The sequence below is a fragment of the Dasypus novemcinctus genome, chromosome 2, assembly GCF_030445035.2.
Source record: "Dasypus novemcinctus isolate mDasNov1 chromosome 2, mDasNov1.1.hap2, whole genome shotgun sequence".
Classification (NCBI taxonomy): Eukaryota; Metazoa; Chordata; class Mammalia; order Cingulata; family Dasypodidae; genus Dasypus; species Dasypus novemcinctus.
Genome location: NC_080674.1, coordinates 173,594,904 through 173,611,335, shown reverse-complemented (window position 1 = coordinate 173,611,335; position 16,432 = coordinate 173,594,904).

The window sequence follows — 16,432 nt, the reverse complement described above, 5'->3', positions numbered from 1 at the left end:
AACTGTTGTTTTTAGCCCCAAGAGAGCCTTAGCATTAATTTGTTGTTCTCTGGAATTTTGTGATGAATAGGACTTTCTCAGTTTCTTGTTTGATTATCTCTTTATCTAAGTACTTAGGATACTCTGCCTTTTTTTAAAAATGGTTGATACTAATGCCAAAGCATTTCCTTCTACAGAATAAAATGACAACAACAACAAAGAAACAACATCTATGCGCCAATTATTCTTCCCTAATATCTATCCTAGGAAATTAGCCAAAACTCAGTGGGATAAGTTCCATAGTCATAACTCAGGCTTGATGAGTTCTGATTCCATTGCTACCATGAAATTCCGGGCTGGACTGATTTCATTGTCCATAAATGAACATATAATGTTAATAAGTCTCATGAAAAAATCCATTTTTTCATGAATTGAACACATTAATTACTCCACCTCATATTTATTTAAGCATTTAAATTAGTCCTACAGGTATAGAAAATAAAATAGATAAGACCCTTTCATGGAGATTTCTATCTGACAGGGCACAAAGAAGAAATGTGTGAACTATAACACATGATGATAGGGGTTGTTTTGAGCGAAGTCTTATGGAAATACACAGAAAGTCTATTTACTTTACCTGAAAGATAGGTTATTCATAAAAAGAAAAAGGAAGTGGAGTGGGAGGATATTCCATGCATAGAAGAAAAAGTGTGAGCAGATTTTTATTGGGCATTTAATTTGTATCATGATCTAGGTACTGGAGATAACACAATGCTCAGCTTAAATGAGGGCATCCATAAATAAATGGGTATTTATAGTAAAGCTTGTGAAATGTTAAAAGAGGAATAGGGACATATTTCTACAGGGTCACAGAGGAAGGAAGGATTTTGTGGCTAGAATATTATGAGATTGAGTGACATATAGTTGCTGAGAATTATTTAGCTGTCAGGTGCTATCTTAAAGTGTCCCTAAAATAAGGTGAGATGTATTTACAAGGCAGGAGTGCTTAGGGATACAAGTGTTTTCTCCACATTGCTGTGACATTCACCACCTACAGCTCTGCACAAGAAACCCGTTACTACTGTGCTGTCTCAAAGTTTCTATGCTCCCTTTGTTCAGTGGTTCATTGAGTAATTCAAAGACTTAAGAATAACTTCTTGTTATATTCCTCGTATGGTTCATATCTGATCCATTTGCTATTTATAGGTTTAACAGTGACCCTCTCTTGGGGTTTTGAGTTGTATGTACCCCAGAAAAACCTGTTGTTAAACTTAATCCATTCCCGTGGGTGTGAACTCATTGTAAGTAGGGCCTTTTGATATGGTTACTGTAGTTAAGTTGTGGCCCATCTCAATGAGGATGGGTCTTAATTCCACGACTGGAGTCCTTTATAAGCAGAACGGAATTCAGAGAGAGAGAGAAAGCCATGGAAGCTAGAAGCTGAAGGTCAAAGGAACCCCAGAAGAAGGGAGAGGTTATCATGTGCATTGCCATGTGACAGAGAAGCCAAGGACCAAGGACTGATGGCAGCCAGCCCTCGAACACCAGTCTTTGGGAAGAAAGCATAGCCTTGATGATGCCTTGATTTGGTTGTTTTTTTTCCTAGCCTCGAAACTAATAAATTCCCATTGTCTAAGCTAACCCATTACATAGTGTTTGCTTAAGCAGCCAAGGCAACTAAAACCCCTTCTTCCCCCTGAACACTGCACTCAGGCCACACTGGCTCCTGTTCCTCAAATGGGCCAAAACTTTTCCACTTACGGCCTTCTTTCCTGTCCTCTTCACTTGCAGATTCTTCCTCTTTGCCTTGCCTGACTAACTCATCCTATGCATTGTTTAGGTCTTAAGTTGAAGGTGCTTTTCTTAGGATTTTCTCTAATCACCTTTCCAAGAACAGACTAGGCCCTCTGTGCTTTTTCTTCATGTACATATTACCATAGCAATTAATAGCATATACAATTATATTTATTTGATATTTCTCTTTTTGAGAAGATTGATGGAAGCAGGTATTGTGATTGTATCTCTTTGTCTTACTCCTAGTAGGTGCCCATTAAAATAATTTTTGAATAAACTAATTAATAAAGAGTAAGATAGATATTTTGTTTAGTTCCACAGAAGATCAGAAATGACAAAATAGTAGAATGGAGTGAAATGCCAAATCAGGTGTTCAGATAACAAATTGTGAGCATATGTGATGTGCCAATGTGTAAGGCTTTAGAAATCATTGCAAATCTGGGCAATAATCCTGCACAGATGAAACTGAAACTCAAAGAGGTGAAGCAACGTGCATAGCAGTCTGTGAAGGAACAGACTTGGACCCAAATCTATTTGATGCCATAACTTCTTTCCCCTGTATCATGTGGCATTTCTTTAATAGATATCATGAGCCAGGTGTTACGGAGTGAGTTATGGAGAGATAACCAATGGCTGAAAGATCAGGAAGGCAAAGTGGCTCTGAGTAAGTAAAGAGAATGTCCAGATACCAGTCTGCTGAGGTGAAGAAAAACAATGTACTTCGGTCTACAGAGATGAAATACTGGGTCTCGGATGGTTGGGTGAATGATACCCAAAACCCAGGATACAACGGATTAAGAATCAAAATAGAGGTTCTATTCAGAGAGATCCAGAGAGCTTGGGTATCTCTGGGTCATGGCTTAGGCAAGGGACCAGAAGCACGGGCATCCACAAGAATAATGCTTCAGACTGGCCTGAGATACACTGTGCCCTGTTGACCACCCCATTGACTCCCCCAACGCTGAGAGTCGGACTTGACATCAGGATAGAGATGATTACACTACACATTATTAGTCATTTGCTATCACTTGTGTACTTAGAATCACTTTTTCATTAGTCTCCGTTTCCTCTCTCTCTTTCTCACAATTTAAATTTCTGAAACTTTTACTTTCCATCTGATATATATGTGTAATGTCCATTTTTCTTTTCCATTTTAAATTTGCTAAATTTCTTTTCCTGCCAGAGAAATGGCAGGCCCAATTTTAAATGTCCCACATCCTTTTAATAAGACATATGAGTACCATGCTTAGTCTTGCTTCTATCTTACATTCTCCTTATAATCTCTCTTCTCTCTCTCTCATCATCATCATTTGTCTGTTTTTTTTTTTTTTGCTTTAAAACAACTGGTTGTTTTAAAATAATTGACCTCCATGGAGCAATCCAGATGCACAATTTTAATTTGCTGCCAGTTTGTTTTTATTCATTTCTGTTGTTTAAAAAAATTAGCTTTCTAATGAGATGGCATTTTGTCTAAAAATAAAAATTAGTGCTACTTGGTTTATTTTCTACCCTGGGAAAATAGAGTTCCCTTGGGAACTAGTCTTCAGTTGTCTTTGGCCATGGAGTGGTCATAGCATTGCTAAGGGCTCTCCCAGACTTTCATGCCCTGTTTTGTTCCTGGTCTCACACAGACCTGGGTGTAGTGAAGGTTTCCTAAAGCCTTGCTATCCTTCCCTGTTTTTGCTATTATCTTACACTAATAACCTGAAATGAGGTCATATTTTAATTTGTTCCCCAAAGCAGAGGCATTCTAGAACAATGTTTTATAGTGAAAACAAAAACAACAAAAAACAACCACAACCAAGACAAAACAGCAACAACAACAATAAAAAACACCATCTCTGATTAGGAATTATAAAAAATAAAATAATTTATAAAATTTTGCTTCTGCATTGCTCTTTTTGTTCGAGGATAATTATATGTCTTGGTTAAGATTTTTTTTTTCCAATGGAAAATAGAAATTGGTTGATGTTTTAATTTATCTATGACCTTTCACCTCTTTTTGAGACAAAAATAAGGTGAAAAGAATATTTTTTCTCATAAATTTGAAAAATAGTTTTATGTTATCTGTTTGTGAATCCCTGAGGCCAGTTCTACCTCTTTAGTTTTTTCTTCTCTGTAGAAAGTATTTATATTTAAAGTATTATGACCTTAATATTATTATCATCATTATCATCATCATTCATCTTACACTTTTAATCAAAGGCGCTGTGTTTTGTCAAAGATTATCATTTTTTCTAAGTTTTACATTTAATTTCTCTTGAAAAAATTAAAGTCCCATTCTGTAATTTAATTTGAACATGAACGTTGCTCCTACAATAATTTTATGTCCCTCCTAAAACCAATTCTCAAAAATCTGTTTCCCATAATTTTAGAAGGATCAGAGAGAAGAATTTCATGCCATAATCTCAGAAGGCTAATGCTGACCTCAATGGATCTAGGTCTGGCATGGTAAATTATCTCTCTTTTTCCTCCTTTATTTCCAGGTCTTATAACAGACATCACTAAGCAATCACCAAACATTCTTCTCCACTCAGGCATTACTTATCAACCAGGAAACTTTCCCTTCACCCAGGAGAACTCTGACATGTTCTTAAAATTTTCCTCATGGAACTCTAGGGATACACTATGATTGATCCTAGTTGGCTCATAACCTAATTATAGGATTGCCACTCCATCCATGGCCTTCAGGAAGCATAGGTCATAGTTCCTTTTGACATGATGGAGTAAAACAGTTTTGAAAAAAAAAAGAGCAAAATAAAAAAAAGGGAATGTGCCCATGTAATGTAGTGAAAAAGAGCAAAAGATTAATAATTCGGAGTCACAGGAAATAGTGCAGTCTCTCACACTAATGATACTTTGGGTTACTTTGAGTGAATGACAGTTTTGCTGGACTTAAGTTTTCTTAATTTAAAATGAGGATTAGAATACCTTTTCTATATAAATGAGATAATTTTGTAAAAATAAAATAAAATAAAATAACAATGCAAAAACCTTCTACTAAGAAAAATGCTAAGTGCCAAATGTGAAATTATCCTTTTGTTGGGGCAGTGTACCCATTAATCCAAGCCCTCTGCATTCCATTTCTAAAGGGGTTTCTTTAACAAAAATCTCTATCAACCTTATTCTCTGAACACAATAAATTGGACTAGCAGTGAACACCTGCTTTCAAATCACCAATCCATAAGGTGGCCTGTGTTCTTTGTGGAAGTCTGTTGTGGTGAGGCTATGTGTAGGATCCCAAGGGGCCGTGGATTCACGCTGAGTAAAAGGTTGTTTGTAAATCTTTGGAAATGAATAGAAATGGTTAAAGCATATTGTGCTGTTCATGACTAGCAGAGCTATTGTATGGGTATGACAGTGGTTGAAAGGGAAAGTCTAAGGTCATGTATATTGCTAGAAGGAAAGCTAAAAACTATAACATGGGACTATATGAGATAGTAAAACCACATGCAAAACAAAAATATGGGTGATATTGCATATGTAAGACTGTTTTTACAAAATATAAATACAATTACGCTAGAGAGAAAGAGAAAGAATAGTGGCTATATATGGCAGGGGAAGCATAAAGAGACTGAGAGGAGATGAGTTTTGTTTGTTTTTTGTTTATTATTATTATTATTGGAATAATGAATGTGTTCTAAGAATGCTTGAAGTGATGAAAACACAACTATAAGATTATCCTGAATACCACTGATTTTACACTTTATGTTTTGTTAATATGTACCAATAAAATTGATTTGATAAAAAAATTACAATGGAGCTGAGAGACTAGGGCTGTCCACCTGTGGCCTGTGTTTCTTTCTTGTTCCTACACTTTGCATGTAGAATATTAATTTTAAAAGGTCTTGATTTAAAATTGTTAGTCTGTGTTTGTATATCTACAACATTCTCAAGTTTTGGAAGACTCTGAGGTCTCTATACTTTCCCTGGTCTTTCAACTCCTGGGAATTCTATGAGCAAGCTCAGTGTTCATTCTTAGGTTTCAGCTCGAGCTAGATGAATTCCTTCCCCAACCCCCTCCCCCACGCCCCTCTGCAACTGAAGAAATTCTGCTGCTTTCAAATTCATAATATTATTTATATTTTTGTGGAAATATATTGACAGTCATACTTTTTCAGGGAATGAGAGACACAGTTCAATTATTTGCCCAAGGTCTCACATTATCAGAACTCAGATTATCTCACTCCAAAACCTGTGCTCCTTCAGTCCTACTAGCCTGCTTTCTTCTTAATATGAAAGCTGCTTCCAATTTCTCTCCCCCCCCCCTTCTTTACTTCCTTCTCAAGATCTGTTGAGTAAGAATAAATGGAAGATTTCCATAGAATCTCTCAGCTTGAGTGACACAGTGGTATTCACTCAAGGAACAAAATCTCCCAGAAAGCTCTCCAAGTCTCCTCATTCATCATCTAATTGACAAATATTATTGAGCAATATGCCCAGCACTGTGTTAGTAAAATGGATGTGTGAAGAAATAATGAGAAGGCAAATGGCACCATAAATGTCTTAAAATCTGTTTGAAGAGGCAGTACATAAACCTAAATAAAAATAAATGAAAATATATTAGCACATAGTTACCATACTCAATCACAAAATAATTCAATTTCTAAAAACTGCAAAAGATAACCTGTTTATTGATTGGGAAGATCTGGCAGGAAATATGTTCAAAAGGAGTGAGATAGCTGAGAGTGATTAGGGAAATAGCTTATGGCTTTTAAAAAATATGTACATCTCTTCTACCATCTTTCCCTCACACATTCATATCGCAAAGGACCAGAGACATCATACATTTATTTAACATTTATCGGGCACTCAGTGGGTACCATGAACTATGCTAGACCCTGTGGATAAAAAGATGACAAAGACACAGATTTCCAGGACAGGTGAATTGCTTTACCATGCCTTCAGTACCTAGCTTTCATTTCTTTCCTTAAAACTTTCATTTCTGTGTTTCTGAACACCATTCAGGTATTTTCTATTGGCTTAGCTTATGTCTTAGGGGAAAGTCCTAGAAGAAGTATCAGCAATTTTCCAAAAATTACCTCCCTTTCATGTCATAGGCGGGAAGTGGCTATACCAGAGCTTTAATTGAAAGTGTTGTAGGGAAAGCAAGCAGGTTGGGAGGGGGCAGGAAGGGTGGAGGTCAGAATTTGTCTTACAATTATGTTTGCATGGCAATTTTATTTATATTCTTTATTTCGATTCGTTTTGGCGAGGAGGGATAGAAGAGGATGGAGAATATTGAGAGCATTCTAAATTTCCCCAAGGCACCTCTTGGTGCTGGCATTGTTGGTAGGACTGCAAAATGTTCTACTGTTTCCAAAGTAAGCATCTTGCAAGCTGAGAGAGCCACCTCACATTTAAGGAGAAGCAGTTGCTATAGTAACACTCATGCTGTTTGAAGGATGACGAGATAATCTTTTCATATAACCAAGGAAACAGACAGACAGAAATTTATTAAAACATATTCAGGTTAAGTATATTCCCTCCATGACATGTCGTACACCTGACTTAGTTTTCCAAGATGTATTTAGAATCCCAGAAGCATTAAAATCATGATTATGCACATATATCTTGGAGGCAGCTTCCTGAGTTCATTTCCTGGCTCAGACATTATTATACTCTCAACTTTAGTTAATTGAATTATCCACTCCTCAATTTCTCATCTTTAAAATGGAAATAAACATAGTTTCTACTCATAGGGTTTTTGTATGCCTTAAATAAATAAATATGTATGAGCACCTTAGAATAGTGCATGGTAAGTTCAATAAATATTAACTATTATTATAATTAACAAGTTTTTCAGGTACTAAAGAGCTTTCTCCTTCCACAGGCAAAATCAGAATTCATGGTACATTTAAGAAGCACATGTAAAGTAAATTAAACCAACCTTTCTTCTTTACACAAGGCATCATATCTGACACCATAGTTAATGAATGGATACTATATCATTTCTGCCCTTATACTGCTTGTTATCCAGGAAGAAAAGGGGGAGGAGACATGTTGACAACCATTTATAACCCAGATTATGATGGCAGAAGGACCTATTAGGGTGTCATATTCTCAGCCTCTCTCTTCCCCTCTCTCTACGTCCAGATACTCTAAGCCTACTTTTGGTCTCTGGATCACATCAAGCTTCCTCCGGCCTCAGGACCATTGCACCTGCTGTTCCTTTGCTGGACTGCATGTTCTTTGTTCGTAAAAGGACTGACTTCTTCTGGTCATTCAGATCTCAGCTTAAATGTGATCTCAGAGAGGCCTTCCTTGAGCACTGAAAAATTGGCTCCTCCTGGTCATTTTTTATCCAAGTACCCTGTTTTTCTTTAGTCTGAGCATTTTAACAATTTTTCATTATTGATTTTAATTAATTTTAATTGTTTGTCTCATTGGCCAGACTGAAGTTTCATGAGAGAAAGTACTGTGACTGGTTCGCAGGTTTATCCCCAGGACTATGCCCACCGTCGGGTGCCTAGTAGGTTCCTACTGAGTGAATAAGTGAATACAGTCATTGGGAATGTAGAGGAAGGATTAATAGTTTGACTAGGAGACTCCACAAAATCTTTAATAGAAAGATGGAAAATGTGTCACAGGTCTTACAGACTCAAGAGCACCACTGAGAAAGACATGGAATATTTTTATAATCTTACCTCCTTTTTTGTGGAGAATTCTGTCTTCTGACATTTCGTAATTGCAAGGTTAGATTTCATGTTTCCTGCTTTTCCCTAGAAGTTGCTTCTCCTTACCTAGCCCCTGTTGTAGTGTAACTTTCCCTTTCACAGTCTGGTCATTCCAGTCTTGTTAACCTTCCACTTAGAGAAACTTAGTAGAATGGAGTACCATCTTGTTGCTCCAAAGCAGGAGATTTTGCTAAAACATTCACACTCACACTCAAATTATGTGTTCACCAGGGACCTCATAGAGAGTGCAATTATATTCTGGAAAATATCTCGTGACTGGTGGAGCTCACATAGCTAAGAGCTATAGGCTTCCATTAACTGTGATAGCCACAGAGTAATTTCACTGCTGAATAAGTGCTGCAGGATAATTAGAGGAAAATGCACACCAGAATGCCAGTGCATATTTCTGCTAAATTAATACAGCCTCATCAAAAGGGTTATATTAAAAACAGACACTGTATGATGCAAGATCATTGATTGGCTTAATTAATAAGAATCAACAGGCAGAGTCAGGACCCGCATTAACCTTGGCAGCAGTTGAGGAAGCATTATCTGGTGGGGAATAGATCTGTGCTCACAAACTAGCTTCTGAAATGAAACCTGGCTACCGTGCACTCATGCAACGGCTGTGATCTCCACATCAGGTCTTTCTAGGAAAGGCTCTCCCCCAGGAGTACTCATTAGGGTGGTGTTCCGGAGCAAGGGAGGCAGTCTGGTCAGGGCGAGACTAGATGTAGCGTTCAAAAGTGAGAAGAATCACCGGTGGAGTCAAATCAATAAAATAAAAAAGGTCAAGATCTCCTAACTCTGCTAGCAAAAAGGACTCCAGAAATTAAAGCACACAGATAACGTACAAAAAGGAAGCAGCTTAGAAGTTAGGCTGTCTGAACTTCTAAGCAATATAGGAATCTTTTCTAAGCATTCCTGATAGGTACCTGTCTAGCCTAGTGTGAACTTCTCATGTGAGTTGTTAACTCAAAAGCCCCCCATTCCATTTTGTGGAGATTTGGGGGAACTCTTATTTTCAAGAGCAGGGAGAAACTTGTCCTGGTTTGTGTGATTTCTAATTATTACAAGTATGTTTGATGCAGGATTGACATAGTAACATAAAACTACAGTTAAGTTTGAATTTCAGATAAAAATGTACTATTTGGGACATATTTATACTACAAATCATTGTTTTCTGAAGTTCGAATTTAACTGAGAGTCCTGTATTTTACTTGACAACCCTAATTTGTTTTGATTCACAGTCACAGTGAAGGAGAACAAAATATGTTAAAAACAAAATCAAAAACAAGCCCAACAAAATATTCTGATTTAACAGGTGAGAGTATCAAAATGAGTAAGATTCATTTCCTGCCCTCACAGAGTTCAGTGTATATTCGGGGAGACAGACCTCAAAGAATATACTCATACACTTGTTTAATATGTGCTCTGCTAGCAGTATATCCAAAATAAAATGATGGTACAGAGGAGGGAGTGACGCCAAAATAGTTGAGGATTACTATCCCTACCAAGGAATAAGAATATTTCACATTAATTAAATGGTTTATGCTCTCCTTCTGACCCCAGTGTATCTTCACAAAGATTATTTCTTAAGATAATACAGATGAACGGGTTAACTTGTTGGGAATCAACTTTCAGATAATAATATTTTCTATGACCTTTTAAAAAACATTTGGAACATAGCAATCTTAAAATTTTTGAAATTTGGTTGTTTGGCATAAATGATTATATAATAGCTGCTGATTAGATAATTGTAGCACTGATCCAACCAGTGGGGCTGTCTTAATGTGTGTGGATCACCACTGTACTGATTGAGATAAAATAGAAAGCTCTGGCATGAACCAATTTTGTAGCTGCTAAAAGATATCTAATATTATTTATTTATTTTATTTCTCTCCCCTTCCCCCACCCCAGTTGTCTGTTCTCTGTGTCCACTTTGCTGCGTGCTCTTTGTCCACTTCTATTGTTGTCAGCGGCATGGGAATCTGTGTTTCTGTTTGTTGCGTCGTCTTGTTGTGTCAGCTCTCTGTGTGTGTGGCACCATTCCTGGGCGGGCTGCACTTTTTTTCGCGCTGGGCGGCTCTCCTTACAGGGCACACTCCTTGTGCGTGGGGCTCCCCTATGCGGGGACACCGCTGCAGCACGGCACTCCTTGCTCGCATCAGCACTGCGCATGGGCCAGCCCCACATGGGTCAAGGAGGCCCGGGGTTTGAACCGTGGACCTCCCATGTGGTAGACGGACACCTATCCACTGGGCCAAGTCTGCTTCCCTCTAACATTATTTAAATAAGGAAAAATATGTATGAGAGAGTGAATCAATATGTTCTATGTACTCTTTTATTTTTTAAGTTAAAATTTTTTTTTCACTTTTGACTTTTTTTAAAAACTAATTTTATTGATATATATTAATAAATCATACAGATCATTCAAAGTGCACAATTAATGGTATTTGGTATAACCACATAGCTGGTATAACCACATAGAGCACATTTATTATTTCAATAAAAAAAAAAACAACAAAAAAAGACATGCAAACAAATGAGAAAATTCTTCACCTCTCAATCTTCCTATGCTTTCCTTGTCCTACATAGCTGCTATTTCTGGCTATTCTTGCACATTTATTTATGTATTTTTTAAGCAGTTTTATTGAGATGTATTCACATACCAGACATTCCATCCAAAATGTACAATCAATGGCTTTTAGTATAATCACAGTGTTGTGCATTCATTACCATGAAAAATTTTAGAATGATTTCATTACACCAAAAAGAAAAACTCCACACCCCTTAGCAGTCACTTCTCAATCCCTCTATCCTTCCCTGGTCCTACATTACCACTAATCTAATTCCACCTTTATAAATTGATTTATATTGTCATTTTATATAAATGGAATCATACAATATGTAATACTTTGTGTATGGTTTCTTTCACTTAGCATAACAAGTTTTTTCTTCTTTTTTCCTGATATTAACAACTTGTAACATTAACATACATTTATTCAGTTTCAAAGAAAAAGTCTTATATTTGCAATATTACCCATATTCATATTTCACATGAGATTTCACTATGCTATACAGTTCCATGTTACATTTTTTAGCTTTCCTTCTAGTAATATACATGACCTTAGACTTTTCTTTTTAACCACTGCCATTCCCATATAATAGCACTGCTAGTTATGAATGATATGATGTGCTTGTTGAGATTCTTTCCCTGTGCCCCTCTCTCTTTTGACTGTCCAACCTTCCTCTGATGTCCTAAACCCTAGAACAAGTTTTTTCCAGGCCGTTTCTGCTTGTCCTCTAGCTATTTTTCTGGGAGAAAAGTGAGTCCCGTATCTCTCTAATTCTCCATCTTCCAAGAAGTCTCTTGTATTCTTAATATTTAATGATTTGACTCAACTCTTTCTTGGAGATTTTGCTGGAGACTTGACCTCACACATTTAGTGTACCTTGGGACCAACTTTTCTTCTTGCATACAAACTAAACATATGCATTCAAGATTGACAGATTGTTGTTGTCTATAGGGTTTGCAAAGGTTCAGAGAAAATAGTACTTCTGCATATTGGCAGTGACTAGTTTACATGAAATGTTCAATAAATATTTGTTGACTAAATATTGGTTGATTTCATTTTTGGGAATTTTAATGAAGAAAATAATGATGATACAGTGAGTAAGCAATAAGGATAAGCACAACATTTTTTAATAGCTAAAAAGGGGGGACGGACTAAATAAAGGGTAGTAGGTTAGTTAATAAAAAGTATGATTGCATTATACAATGAACTATTAGCCAGCTATTAAAAAATTATTTTACAGATGCACATTTATCAACATAGGCCACAATGTGTTATTAAAGAAAAAACAGTTTACCAATAGTGGGGAGTGTATGTGTTTGTGCATGCATGGAAATAAGACTGGGAGGGTCTATAGCAAATATTAAAATTTTCTCTGGATGGCATGAGTCTTGATATTTTTCTGCACAATTTCTTTTTCTCTCTTTCTGGGTCTCCAGTGACATGAATGTCAGATCTTTTGACATTGTCCCACAGAATAGAAGCTGGTTTTTCTTTTTTAAACCTTCTTTTTCTCTCTTCTTCAGATTGTATAATTTCTATTGCTCTATCTTCAATTTCATAGGCCCTTTCCTCTGTTGTTCTACTGTGGTGTCCATACTAGAATAATTTGTTATTATGTCTTTCAGTTCTATGATTTCCATCTTTTTTTTTTTTTACTTTAAATTTCTCCTCTGAGAACTTCTGTCTTTCCATTAATTTCATAGTGTTTAATTTTATCTCATGGAGGATTATTATAACAACTGCTTTAAAGTCTGTCTGCTAATTCCAATATCTGTGTCATCTCAGGCTTGGTAACTATTGATTGTCTATTCTCTTAAGTATCAGTAGATACTTTTGGTTATTTAAATGTTGAATAATTTTGGATTGCATCCTAGATAGTTTGACTATTACATCAATAGACTCTGGATCCTGCTAAATTCTCTGGAGAATGTTACTTTTCTGTTTTAGCTGGCAATCAAACCCACTAGGTTCAGAAATAAAGTTCTGATTCTCTTTCTGAAGGTGGTGGTTCCAATACCAGTTCAGTTTTCAAAACTCCTATGCTTTCTGAATCTCCTCAGCACAAGTGCATCTCAGGGGTTAGTCTTAGACTTGGACAGTTTTTTTTTTTTTTTTTTTTTTAAAGATTTTATTTATTTATTTAATTCCCCCCCTCCCCCGTTGTCTGTTCTTGGTGTCTCTTTGCTGCGTCTTGTTTCTTTGTCCGCTTCTGTTGTCGTCAGCGGCACGGGAAGTGTGGGCGGCGCCATTCCTGGGCAGGCTGCTCTTTCTTTTCACGCTGGGCGGCTTTCCTCACGGGCGCACTCCTTGCGCGTGGGGCTCCCTCACGCGGGGGACACCCTTGCGTGGCACGGCACTCCTTGCGCGCAGCAGCACTGCGCATGGCCAGCTCCACATGGGTCAAGGAGGCCCGGGGTTTGAACCGCGGACCTCCCATATGGTAGACGGACGCCCTAACCACTGGGCCAAAGTCCGTTTCCCTGGACAGTTTTTTGTATAGTAATTTTTTACCTTTCCTCTTCTTCTTTAGGTTCGTTCCATATGTGCACAACTTGAAGGGAAACTTGGGACTTATGTTCCTTCATACACAGATTTAGAAGAATCTCCTTCTCTAGCTCTCTCCTAACTGTGATTTCTCCCATACTGTGTTACTTCCAGTGATCCCTTTTCCTAGTTCCTCCAGCTAGAAAAATGAGTTTCTCAATGTCTTTTAGCTTTCTCTGTTGTTAGCAAGTTCCTCGTGACTGGAATCTCTGCTTTATAGATCATTATTTAAATTCTGACTTCAAGCTTTAATCTATTTGTTATTCTTTAATTTCAAAGTCCTCAAGTAGTTGCACTTTTCATCTGTTCAGAGTTTTTAGGAATAATCAGGGAGAGAGTATTTTAGTTTCCTTATTCTAAAGCAAATACCTTGCAGTGGGTTGGCTTACATAATGGGAAAATTTTTTTCTGACAGTTTCGAGGCTGGGAGAAACCCAAAATCAGGTCGCCATCAAAATGATGCTTTTTCCCAGAAGACTATGACATTCTGGGGTTGGCCACTGGTGACTCTTTGTCTTTTCTATCACATGGAAATGCACATCTTGGCCTTTCCTGACTTCTCCCTTCTTTTCCTATCTCTGTTGACATTCAGTTTCTGGAATCTCCCTTTGGCTTCCTCTCTTTCTATGAACTTCTCTTTAAGGTCTTCAGTAATAGGATCAAGACCTGTCCTGATTCAGCTGGGCCACACCATAACTGAAATAACCTCATCAAAAGATCCTGTTTACAAGAGTTCACACCCACATGAATGGGTTAAATTTAAGAACATGTTTTTCTTGTGTACATAGCTCCAAATCACCACAGAGAGATAGCCGTAATTACTTTTCTACCTTAGGCTGGTACTAGAAGTCCCCTGATACTTAACTTTTCCTTACATGTGTGTTTATTTTCCAAATCTGCAGTGAGCCTATGATATTTGTAAGGATAAAAAATGTTTTATTTTTGAAATTATTGTGGAAATACCTTGAGTTTTCAGTAAACATTGGGATGACAAAATTATTTTTAGCTATCAAAAAATCAAACATGAAAATTATTTAAAATGACCAATTTGTGTGCAGGTATGGAGGAAAGACACTTTCTTTTTTTTTTTTTTAAGATTTATTTTATTTATTTCTTCCCATCCCCTCATTGTTTGCCCTTGTTGTGGCTGTTCATTTTCCTTGTTTCTTTAGGAGGCATCAGGAACTGAACCTGGTACCTCTGATATGGGAGGAAGGAGCCTAATCACTTGAACTACCTCTTTTCCCTGGTTTGTTGTTTCTCATTGTGTTTTTTCTTCTTATGTCTCTTGTTGCATTATCTTTTTGCATCAGCTTGCCATGCCTGCCCATTGTGTCAGTTTGCTGTCTTGCTTGTCCTCTTTAGGAGGCCCTGGGAACCTCAGCTCCCTGCATTGTTGTGTCTGCCATTTGTTTTTCTTCTGTGTCTCTTGTTGCATCAGTTTGCCACACCTTCCCATCGAGCCAGGTCACTGTCTTCTTTAGGAGGCACCAGGAAGCAGGGACCTTCCATGTTGTAGGTGGGAGCTCAATTGCTTGAGCCATGTTTGTGTCCCAAAAGACACTTTCTTATTATGATAGTGGTATGCAAATTAGTAAGTCTCTTTTATGGTCAATATGTCTATCTCAATAAATTTAAAATGTGCATTTTCTTTAACCTAGCTATTTAAACTTTTTCTATGGAAACACATAATAAATAAAGTTGGTGCATGTTTATTCTTTGTACCATCATTACATACATGAAAGTTGGAAGGAATTTAAACTCTCATCAATATGGTGATAGTTAATATATTACATTACCTCCACATAATGAAATTCTATGGAGCCAATTAAAAGAACACAATATCTATATTTATTTACTGAAAATATACCTACAATGTATTTAAGTGAACAATAAAATCCCACTTATATGTTTATATATATGGTAATATACAATGCAGAGAATCACTCTTTTAGAATACACATGAAACTTGTTAGAGTAATTTTCCCTGGAGATTAGGATGTTATGAGAGGAAGGGTACTATTTAATTTTCTCTATTAGAGTTTTTTTTGGACATTACTAAGTAGTAATATCATTTTTTTTATATCATAAATTTTATTTTTAGAGAAGTTTTAGATTACATAAAAGTTACATAGATAGTAAAGGGGATTCCTCCCATCTCTTCCTCTTCCCACATTTTACCATATTAAAAACATCTTTTTTATAATTGATGAATAAATATTGAAGCTTTGCTACTAACCAAGGTCTATAGTTTATACTTTGCACTGTACAGCTTTATTTATTTATTTTTTTTAAAGATTTATTTATTTCTCTCCCCTCCCCTGCCAGTTTTCTGTTCTCTGTGTCTATTTGCTGTGTGTTTTTCTTTGTCCACTTCTGTTGTTGTCAGCTGCACAGGAATCTGTATTTCTTTTTGTTGCATCATCTTGTTGTGTCAGCTCTCCCGTGTATGCGGCGCCATTCCTGGGCAGGCTGCACTTTCTTTTGCGCTGGGCGGCTCTCCTTAGGGGCGCACTCCCTGCGCGTGAGGCTCTCCTACGCAGGGGATACCCCTGCATGGCAGGGTACTCCTTGCGCGCATCAGCACTGCGCGTGGACCAGCTCCACATGGGTCAAGGAGGCCCGGGGTTTGAACTGCGGACCTCCCATGTGGTAGACGGATGCCCTAACCACTGGGCCAAGTCCGCTTCCCTGTACAGCTTTATAAGATTTAACAAAATGTATAATGGCTTGTATCTATTATTGTGATAACATGTCGAACAAACCCAATGTCTGTTCCACCTTTTCTTCCCTCCCCCTCCCCTCAGAATCTCTGATAATCACTACCTTTATATCAGTGTTATGAGTTCTTCTTACTAC